The 11,391-nt window shown below is 48.8% G+C and overlaps 1 protein-coding gene across 4 annotated transcripts in view; it reads left to right on the top strand.

Annotated features, from left to right (window-relative positions):
• The first annotated feature begins 232 nt into the window (after positions 1-232).
• Positions 233-11,391, top strand: part of Tln2 (talin 2) — a 425,612-nt gene continuing 414,453 nt past the window's right edge. For 3 of the 4 annotated variants that reach the window (XM_085844756.1, XM_085844751.1, XM_085844753.1), the window contains exon 1: positions 233-338. The gene's annotated coding sequence lies outside the window, so the exon portion shown is untranslated. Of the gene's footprint in view, positions 339-1,564; positions 1,660-11,391 lie in introns of those variants that run through there. The other variant, XM_085844752.1, reaches the window with a different exon arrangement.

The following is an 11,391-nucleotide window of genomic DNA, read 5'->3' as shown; positions in this document are numbered from 1 at the left end:
TCCAGAGCGGGGCCCAGATTCTGGGTCAGCCGAGGGTGTCCCTTGTTCCTCTCACACGTGACCCCCACCACAGCTCCACGCGTGCCCCCATCCCGCGCCCGGGTTGCGGACACCCAGGAGCTGGGTGGCGAGCTCCGCCGCGCCGTCCCCCAGTGATGACGCGCTTCCTGCCCTCCCGGCGCTCGCGGGCCGTGCGCTCGCGCTCGCCCTCGGCTCCGGTTCCGCGCCCGGAGCCAGCAGCGGCGGCAGCGGCGGCGGCGGCGGCGGCGCAGCGGGAGCGGAGCTGGCTGCACTCGTGGGCTGGCGCTCCGCAATGAGACAGTAGCTGCATCCCCGCGGTAAGGCGCGGCGCGTGGCGCTGCCCAGCTCTCCAGCCTGCATGCGCGCTGCAGGGATTTCCAGTGCCTTTTCCCTCCCATCTCCAGAAGGGATATGTGGGTGGTTTTCTTCTCGGGTTTGCATCTCGTAAGTGATGTCAATGTAGAAAAACCCTGTCAGGCTTCTAGATTTCATTGCTTAGGAGGGTATCTTTTTTTTTTTTTTTTTTTTTTTTTTTGCAAGAAAAGAAAAATAAATTGCAACGAATGCACCTGTCTATTGCACATGTAGGTTTCGCCGCACTCAAGCCGGTTGCCGGGGTTTGCAAACAGTCTTGCAGCGGGAGCCAGAGAGCTGATCCCTAGCCTTAGCCAGCTGGTCCCCTCCCGGGCTCGGTCCTCAGGTTTCCAGTAACAGGGTCGGTAAAGCGGCCCGGTCTGCACCGAGGGGCCCCCTGGACTCCGGCCGTGACCCTGGCGCCGACTGAGTTGGCGGAGACCAGAGCGGCTTCATTCCAGCACTGGCTGCCCCGACTTAAAGCGCCACTTTGCAAACAAGTCTCCCGTTCCGGCTCGTGGAGAAAGATACCCCGCGATGCTTCCTAGCCCCCGACTCTGAGACCTGCAGATTGCAGGACTCCCCCTTTTCCCTGGCCGTCTCGCCAACAACCAGCTGCTGGCCGCGGACCGCTCAGGGAAAGCGCGGGGCAGAGAGCGAGGGCAGGGTTTGGACCCAGCTCGGCCGCCTCTGGTCTCCTTTCCCGACCCTCAGGAGCTGAGATTTCGCGCCGGCGGGGATCGGGAGGGATCGGGAGACTGGCATTTCGGGGCCCAAGGAACGACGTTCGAGGGCGCCATATTTTCAGTGGGTTTTTACAGAAGCTGGGGGGGGGCGCCCACTTTCCGAAGCCCCCGGGGGAAGCCGGAGCGATTGTCGTTGGGAAAGTTTGCGCGCCCGGGCGAGCTAAGAGGCGGCTGTCCCCACAAGGGCGCGCGGACTGCAGCGCGTCGCCCAGGTCTTTCTAGGCTGGGTCCCGGGTGGGGGGGGGGGCGGCGAAGAGCGGTGCAGGGGACCGATGCATGTGGCTCGCGGGTGTCACAGAGCAGGGGAATCCGTAGCGCTTGGGGCTGCTTGGCGCAGAGCACACGCCCCTCTTTTCCCCAAGCTACTGCCGCCAGCGCTCTGCCGGAGCTGCGCGCACAGCCTCTCCCTGGCCTGCGCACGTTACTGAGCGTTCGCTTCAGTAACCCCCACCCCCCACCCCATCCCGCTCCCCAGCACCAGGGCTTGCGGGGTGCTCCACCTGGCGCTGGGGCTCACTCAAGGCTGGAGAGAAAGCAAGTAAGTTCGTAGATGGGCCAAGGGCCTGGCTTATGTGGATCAGCCTGAAGCCTCCTGTCGTTTCCTAGCTTGTGCAGGCGACAGGCTGTTTGCAGGGCTCTCTCTGGCGCGGGGATAGTGGAGGAAAGGGGTGCGTTTCCCGAAGTCGGGGCTTCAGGTGACACGTGGGAGAACTTGTTTTCTTGCTGTTGGGGATGGGGCAGAGGTGGAAGGAGAGGAGGCTGTGTTAATGAAAACTAAGTCCGGGTTATTTCCAGAGAACGGGAAGAGGAGTGAGCTGAAGTGTTTAATGTTGTAGGGGGACACAAAGATAATAGTAGTAGGATGGTGTTCCGAGGAAGCGCACCCCGGAACACGTAATTACGAGCACCTTGGTACTCATAGTGACAGTTTAGATTCTGAAGCTCCTGGGCGAGGGAATTACATTCTCTATGTTTTAGCTCCCGGATGGTTTTAGAAGTGGACCCGTGGGGGAATCTTTACTTCTGTACATACAAAGTGACCTCTGGATTTTTTGTGAAGGGGGTAGGGCAGAGTGTGTTTGCTGACCTGTGATTGGCTGAGTGCAGGAATGTGTTAGCTTTTCTCCTTGGTGTCTTAATCAAACAGCTTCACAGTAGAGAGGTCCTGTCAGCACTTGGGGTCTTCATCATTGGAAGAGATTTCGGGAAGGACCAAAGACACCTAATGGGGTGTGTGTGTCTGGGGAGAGGAGAGACTTTTGTGAAGGAGATGTAGCCCCTGGCGTCAGTAGTTGCCCATATGCTTCATTAAGTGCCACAGTGTGAAAGTTACCCTTTCAATGGTTTTACCTTCCTTGTTCCTCTCCGTGGGGATCTTGTGCAGAAAGTGAGAAGGAAGGGTGGCTATGACCATTGGCTGTGAGAAGGCCAGTACACGTGTGCATGCAGGAATGCTTTTCTCCCTTTTAATTTGAACCCTAGAAGAGTGGAAAAGTTCCAGATAACAGTTGTCCAAAATTAGAATAGCTGATGTTGGTGAGAATTAGCTGATGAACCCTCCCTCCCCACTCCCCCTTTAAATCACATTGACTTTTCTGGACTTAGCTCAGAGGTGGCACACTGAATCCCAGAAACGGAGGGTTCTTAGCCACTGTCTACCCCATACCTCTGTACACCTTTTCATTTATGTAGGAAGTTCTAAGGGATCCTGCTGGTCTCTCTCAGCTTTGGCTTTGTGTTTCAGACTTTGTATCTCCAAGGGAGAAGTAAAAAATTCCAAACTCCATCCCCATGAGTAGTTATTCAGTACATTGTAGGCTACATGTACGTTTAAAAATCCACCTTGCCCAGGTTTGTTTGCCAACATTGTTCCCTAGAGGGCATTTTAAATTTATTTATTTTTATGTGCATGTGCCTGCCACCTGTGTGCAGAGGCCAGAAGAGGGGGTTGGATCCCATGGTAACTAGAGTTGTAGGTGGTTGTGAACCACAACGTGGATGCTGGCAACCAAATCTGTATCCTCTGCAAAAGCTGTAAGTGCCTTTACCCAAGGAGCTCTTCTGTATGTGTGCTGCATATATTTTTTTGCACAGCTTTTAGATGTGATGCAATGAAAGTTAATTTAAAGGAGCTTTTAAAAAGTTTTTAAAAATCATATTCATCTGTCTGCCTGTCTGTCTGTCTATCTATCTATCTATCTATCTATCTATCTATCTATCTATCTATCTATTTGTGTGTGTGTACTCGTGCAGGTGGGTCGGGAAAAGCCATAGGCACCTTATTTAGAGGTCAGAGGAGTCAGGTTTTCCACTATGTGGCTCCCTGGGATTGAATTCAGGTCATTAGGTTTTGTGGCCAGTGCCCTTTACCAACCATCTGTGTCATCTCATCAACTCCAGAGATGTTTTATTTCAGGCCTTCTAATATTTAATCTCAATGGTACTACCTTAATATTTAGTGAATTCTGTGTGCCTCTTTCATCAGGTATTATTAACCAGGCTTTACTGTCTCTTGCCTGGTTCTTACTGTCGTAACTTCATAGCTTGATCAAAGTGCCTGATTTTTTTTGTAATATTTTGTAACTTCAAAAGGGCTAGAAAAGTGCCTTTGTGAGTTGGAAAGTTGCCTATCAGTTTACCAGGCCATGTGACAGGTGGTGTGTGCTTGCTGCATTCCCAGGCTCTTAGGATGGTGTCTGGGACTTGTGATCTGTGACATTCTTGCTCCAGAATTTTTGAGTCCGAATATTTTCTTGGGGATTTTGGGTGGTGTTTGACTAGCAGGAAGTACTAAAACCAGTTAAATCATTCAAAAACAATTTTTATTAGGTACAAAAAATGTTTAAAGGCAAGAAGAAAAACATAACAAGGAGGCTGGCATTCTAGAATTATAGTTTAACAAACCCAACTGGTGCCTTTTTAATTACAGTATTTACCCCATCCAGAACTTTGTAATCCTATTGCTTTTATATTTAATAACAAGACTAGCTAAAACATAAGCCAAACACAACTATTACAAATAATGGGGATAAGTGGTGGGTTTAACCAGATGTTCTCCCTGAAGTTGAACTCTTCCAAATGCCTCTGCTGCTCCCCTTCCCAGTAAACAGGCACCACTCACAAGGTAAGGCAGTCGCTCCGAGGGTAAAGCAGAAGTGAAAGGCTCTGGCAGTCTCTGACTTCCTGGCACTTGCCATCTCCCTGAAGATGGACAAGCTGAGTACAAGTCACATGGTCCTTAGAACCTTTCTTCACGGGTTGCCTTGAGCTAGGAATTAAGACCAGGCTCTTTTGCAGCCCATTTCACAGTGCATTTTCAAAGTCAGCGTCAGCCCTTCACATTTTGTTTTGCTCTTAATCAACAGTTCCAACTGACACTGTTCCAAAGCCTCGAGCAGCTCACAAGCATTTGCGTTGTCTTTTGACTCTTCCACAGTAGACTTTAACTAATGGAATCTTCTGTGACTTCCATGCCTTTGTCCTGCAGAAGCTCTTGGAGGCTTATCTTGCTGCTCTGATAAGTAACCCTGCCCTCACCCCACGCGTTTCATCCCTAGAGGGCAGTGCTCTTGTTTTGTGTTTATCTAGTAGATAAGGTGTGTGTGTGGGGGGCTGGGGGTGGGGGGGTGGGGGGTGGGCCGATAAGTGTGATTGACCAGTTTTGGAGCCCAGACCTATCATAGGATGCACAAAGGGAGTACTGGCAACTCCCAGAACAGAAGCAGAAGGTGGGCAGGAGAGGTGGCTCAAAGGTTAAGAGCACTGGCTGCGCTTGCTGAGGCTCTGCTCCTAGCACCCATGTGGCAGCTTATAACTATCTGTAATTCTGTTTCTGGTGGATCTGACTCCATTCTTCTGGCCATTGCAGGTACCAGATATGCACACATACACATGCTGGCAAAAAAAAAAAAAAAAAAAAATCAAACCAAAACCAAAACTCATATACATATATGAAAAATAAATCAAGTACAGAGCCTTACTTTATTATTTATTATTTATTTATTTAGAAGACTCCCATTCCTGTCCTCCATCCTCTGTACCCAGTTCTGGTTCCTGAACATCCCCAACCTCCATGACCCTTGCCCTTGCTCTCATTTTGCTGAGTACCCAGCCCTTGATTGGACCCACCCTCTGCTTTGCCTCACTAATGAGCCTGGGTGGCAAAGCCACTGGGCCATCTGCACTGCTGTGCTCTTGATGTATGACTGAATCCCAGCGAGCCTCCTGATGCTGGCAGACCCACTGTGCTTTATTAGTGTGAAGTTGCTGTCAGCCGGTGACTTGGTTTACCTGATTCCTGCACTGAAGCAGTTGACTGACTACTGAGGAGTCCACGTCCTCCCTGGAGTTCATGCTCTCTGCACTTCTGCAGCTGTCTCCTTCCCCCTCCACATTATCAGAGTCCCTCGCTGATGGATTATCTTCACAGGAGATGCTCTGACATCTTCATCTTAGGCAAAAAAGCAGCAGCGGTGGCAGCAGCATCCCTTGACTTTGTATCTTAGCCATTCATCTCCCATTTCTTTGCTCTCCCTTCTTAGCAGATACTAGGAGAAAAACCACTTTTATTTTATGTTCTGTGTATGAGTGTTTTATCTACATGTATGTCTGAGCACTATTTGTGTGCCTTGTGCCTACAGAGGCCAGAGGGGAACTGGAGTTATATAGGGGGTTGTGATCTACCAAGTGGGTACTGGAAACTGAACCGGGGTCCTCTGTAAGAGCAAAATGTGCTTGCTTTTAAGCCATCTCTCCAGCCCTTCAGCAAAACATTTTTTTTTTTGAAAGAGTTGTCATGTTCTGTTTTATTTTTATTTATTTATTTATTTGTTAATTTATTTATGTATTATCTCCTCTGTACTCACATATTTTTATTTTTTAAATAGGAACTCACTATATATTCCTTGGCTGGCCTCAAACTTGCTGTATAAACCAGGCTGGCTTTGAACTTAGAGAGACTTACCTACCTCTGTCTCCTAAGTGCTGGGATCAAAGGCATGAGCCTCCCCACTCATTTTGTTCTCCCAGTGTACTCTGCCTTCACCCTACCCCTTGTGACCAAACTCTTCTCAAGGGAACAGAGAGAGCTCAGGCGCTTTTGTAGAGGAAGCAAACTTGGTTCTTAGCACCTACAGCTTACCACCTCTAACTCAGTTTCCGGTCGTCCGATATCGTCTTCTGGACACCATGAGAACCTGTACTCAAGGTACACAAACCACACACACATGCACAGTTAAAAAACAAACGAACAAACAAATCTTTAAAACAAAAACTCCAAAGAAACCTTTTTGTTGTTGTTATTGTTTGAAATGTGGTTTCTCTGTGTAGCTCTAGCTGTCCTGGAACTTGCTCTATAGACCAGGCTGTGCTCGGACTCAAAGAGAGCCACCTGCCTCTGCCTCTAGAGTCTTGGAGTCAAAGGTGTGTGCCACCACATGGGGCTCAAAGAAACATTTCCTAAGGTATCAGCGGCATTTGAAGAGTGAGTCCAGGGGTGCTCTCTCAGTATCTGCAGCCTCTCTACGTAATTTAGTCAGCTGATTGCCTCCTGTCTGGAACATTCTCTACACCAACTGAATCTGCCCCTGGCTGCTCTGACTCCAGCATTCTTGTTTGATTTATTCTTTCTGGCTTCTGGAAGCCGGAAATGTGGTTTCACAAAATACTTCTTTTTGGAGTCTTCAGTAATCTCAGATCCTGAGAGTCACAGTGGTATCCTTTCTTATGCCTTGGGCTTTTTCTCTTTTCTTGAATCCCTGTCGCTTTGACATTGCATGAGATCTTACCTGGTCTTTGGCATATAAGCTCCAAGGACTTCGGAGATTGCCTAGTCTGGGAAGTATTCAATGCATAGGTGTGAGGACCCGAGTTCCACTCCCTGTTTCCCATGTAAAGTTGGGCGTGGTGCTGTGGTGCTGGGGAGGTGGGCACAGGGATTCTTGGGTCTCGTTGGCCAATCAATCAGTCTAGCTTTACTCCTGAAGCTTCCTGTCTAGTGAGAGAGACCCTGTCCCAGAACAGGAGTGCACTGGGGCTGGAAAGGTGGGTCAGTGTTGAGAGCGTTTGCAGGTCTTTCAGAGGACTGGAGTTTGGTTCTCAGTACCTGTATTTTGTGACTCACAGCTGCCTGTGACTCCAGGTCCAGAGGATCCAACACCAGGCTGACCTTCAAAGGGACACCCTCCCCCCCCCCCCCCCCCCACCACACACACACATGTGCACATGGGCACATAGACTCAAGATTATAAATAAATAATAAAATAAATTTTATAAAGGCTACATGTGGTGGATCACACCTAAAATTTAAGCCCTGGCTAGGTTTGGAGTTTCAGGCTAGCCTTGTCTATGTGTGGAGTTCCAGGTTATCCAGGGTTCATAGTGAAATAGACAAACAATACACACACACACACACACACAGACAGCCCCCCCCCCGACTCTGCCACTGGGTCCCCATGTGTCTGCAACAATGAATGTCTGACATATAGCAAACACCCCCAAAATTCTAATGAGTGACGGGCTCTTCCTGCTTCCAGAGTTAGCCTTGGATGAGCCATTCGTCCGTTTCGGATTTTGTATCAGGATGCAGTAGTTGGAAGTCTTGTGCTGGGAATGAGGGGCTCAGGTACTGTTACTGGTAGTCACACCCTTGTTAAATACTTGTTGAGTGATAGGAAGTACCTGCCAAGGATGGCTGGAGGGAGACAAATGGCTGCCTCTCTCATTTTTATCTCTGTGAAGAGGAACCACTTAAGCAGTCTTCTTGGTAATTTTTGACGCTGGGTTGAAGATGACAAATTGACTTGTCTGAAATGTTTGCCATTGACCTCAGTGTCCTTGAATCACTCATCCCCAGAGCCCACTTGACCAGTGGGGAGCCAGCTCCCTCCTCTTCTAAGTCTGGCTTGGGGACTGGGGGTGGGGAGTCAGTTCCTGCATCTGGGCATCTGGGAGGGGCAGTTCCCTGTATCTTCCCCACTGCTGCTGTGCTGGGGATCCAGGCTAAGGAGTCTCAAGGCTTGGCATGCTTCAGTGAAAACATTCTTCTCCTCCTGCTTGCCTTGCCTCAGGACTGCCTGGTTAATGACCTGGCACCTGTGTCTAGTTCATATTTGATTTGAGTGAAGCCATTTCCTAAATATGGCCTAGGGTCATTCGTGGCAGGTCTTCCACGGAGAGTGTGGATTATTCCCAGGTTGGAGAGATTATACAGAGGCCACTTTAAGAGGCTTAATGTTCTCCTTGAAGGGCTTTCAACTGGCCTAGCACTTGTCATTCCAAGCCCTCCCCATGTGTAATGGAGTTCAAGGAGCTACCCTGTGGTAAGATGTCAGGCAAGGCAGCTGAAGTATAGTCACAGAGCACTAGGATTTAGCATCCAATGGGGAAGGCAGATGTCTTTGTAGGACATTTCAGCCTAGTTCCAGGGAAGTGTACCAAAAGACAAAAGAGCCTAGGGTGACAGTTACAGTTCATTTGGTAAAGTCCCTTTCTTTCAAGGATGAAGTCCTGAATTTGATCCCCAGAGCCAACCTTTAAAAGGCTGGATATAGTGAGTGGCAAATGCTTTTAATTCCAGCAGTGTCGAGGTAGAGACAGGAGGATCCTTGGGACTCGCCTGTCAGTCAAGCCTAGCTTACTGGGCTGGTTCCAGGCCAGTGAGAAACCCTGACTCAAAAAAAAAAAAAAAAAAAAAAAGAGAGAGAGAGAGAGAGAAAAGTCAATATTCATGGTTTTTACATACATGTGCATAAGTATATATACAGACGTGCATGTGTACCCAGGAAAACACATACACACACACACACACACACACACACACACACACACACACACACACAGGTGAGTTGGTGATGAGACTCCATTGCCACGAGCTTTCTTCTTTTCTTAGGATGAGCTACTGGACCTTCTCCTAAGGCATGCTCCTTCCCACCCACCTCCCCACCTTGAGTCTCTGAGGGGAGACTCCTAGAGAAGAGGAGAGAGTGTTAGAGAAGAGAGTGGAGGAGGTCAGGGCAGCCACAGGACTGGACAGGCCCCTGCAGGGCATAAGGGACAGACTTAGCTCCTCTGGGAGGTTAGGACAGCTATCTATCTCACTGGGCAGCAGTTCTACAGCATTCCTACACATGTAGCCTCCCACCTTAAATACATACTGAAACAGCCTTTGATTTTCTTTGGGGGAATTTTCTGGCCTCTTTCTCCAGTGTGTTTTGTCCTACTTAGGTAAGAGGGAAAGCTCAGCTCAGCTTGGGAAAATTGCTCCTTGGGGCCTGATGGTAGAGCTCCAAGGTGAGTGTTAGAGGTGGCTCAGGCGGCTTTAACCAGCTCCCCAGCAAGGTGGTGGGTGACCAGATGCTGGCCGAGTGCTGCTGTGGTGGGAATGGGAAGGGAGCAAGAGGTGTGAGCCTGGCTGTGCAGAGGTGGATTGACAGTTCCTAAGGGCATTGCCTGCTTCTTGCTGGTGAACTTGTGGCTGTTGGGGCTGTCTTATCTTGTGACAGTAGATACAGGTCAAGATTGCACAGCAGAGCCTGCAGGTACCATGTTCTCCCTTGCTACCCATCTGGCCCTTGGATGTGCCTTAGAAAGAGTTTTCTTGGAACTTTATGGTCAAGCCCAGTGGAATCTGCAAAGCGTGGACCAAATGTTCTGGAGAAAAAAAAGTGTGTGGGGGAAGATGGCATTTTTCTTTTGAGTTTGCCATGGCTATTGTGACAAAGCTCTGCACACTGAATGGCTTAAAAACCAGATGTGTTCCTGCAGTTCCAGAGTTCAGAAGTTCATTTTGAGGGCCATGTCTATTGAGACCTCTGCTCAGCCTCTCCATGCCCTCTCTGTGCTCTTGTCTTCATACCTTCATCCCTTTATCTGCTGTTTCTGTCCCCAAATGTCCCCTGTTTATAACACACCTGACATTGAATTAGGGATCACCTAAACGGTCATATTTCAACCCCATTGTCTCTGTGAAAACCTTATTTCTAAATAGAGTCACATTAGGTACATTAAGAGTAGAACATTGTTCAACCCATACCTAGCAAGTACAGATGATCGAACAGATTTCTGTTTCAGAATCTGAATGTGCCATGATGGTTAATTCCATTTTCAGGCTAAAGAGCTGGGGGGTCCTTCACTCTGGAGTCTTGCACCTATGGGTGCCATTGCCCTGCACCTGTCTCTTTGCATCTTCCTAAGACCTTGCAAGCTGGTTGCCATGACAACTGTGGGAGGCAGGTGTTCTCATCAGACTCTGAGAAAGCAGAGATACAGCAAGGTCTTTTTGCTGAATGTTGTGTGAGTTTGACTCTAACTCAGGTCTTCTCCATTTACTAGCATATCCCCTATCACCTGTGTCTCCATCCTTGACATGAATAATTGTCTCCTGGGAAACTCATTGAAAATTTCAACGTGGGAGGCCTTGTTGGATACTTATGAATCTAGCTGAGACTTCAACCAAGGAATCTGTACCTTTTCTTGTTTCCCCTGGAGATTTTGATACACTTAGATAGGAACATTGTTTCTCAGAGATAAGGAAAGAATTACCAAGTTGTCATTTGACTTTTAAAATCCCCCCCCCCCCTGCCTGTGAGGCAGTAGCAGATGTGTGTGTGTGTGTGTGTGTGTGTGTGTGTGTGTGAGAGAGAGAGAGAGAGAGAGAGAGAGAGAGAGAGAGAGAGAGAGATACAGATACAGAGAGAGACAGAGAGACAGACTATCACTGGAAGGGAGAAAACTCTGTGTGGATTAGATCAAGCTGATGCTGATCTAATGAGAGACACAGTTTCATGTAGCCCAGGCTGGACTGGAGCTCTCTATGTAGCTGAGGATGACCCTGAACTTCTGATCTTCCTGCCTTCACTTCCCAGGGCCCGCAATTGCTGGAGTGAGCCACCACAACTGGTTCTATGTGGTACTGGGGATGGAACTCAGCATGCTAGGCAGAGACGAGTGCTCTACCAACTCAGCCATATCCCAAGCCCCTGCTCTGCCCTGTATTCTATGGACTATGGACAGGGCCTTTGGCTACTCAGGTTGTGCTAATGAAAATTCTAGGTTCAGTAAATGGAAGAAAAAAAAAAGATCTTGTGAATTTTCTATCTTACATAGATCCTCATCACACTCCAGGGTGGAGATAAATCAGGATGCTTCAAATGCAAATAAATGCTTCATGCTTTATTAAAGCAAAAAAAATCAAAACAGCCGGGTGTGGTGGCGCACGCCTTTAATCCCAGCACTTGGGAGGCAGAGGCAGGTGGATTTCTGAGTTCGAGGC

Source organism: Mus caroli, unplaced genomic scaffold (assembly GCF_978045245.1).
Source record: "Mus caroli unplaced genomic scaffold, Mus_caroli_1 scaffold_11, whole genome shotgun sequence".
Lineage (NCBI taxonomy): Eukaryota > Metazoa > Chordata > Mammalia > Rodentia > Muridae > Mus > Mus caroli.
The sequence above is the reverse complement of the archived record's forward strand: the minus strand, read 5'-3'. Positions and strand labels throughout refer to the sequence as shown.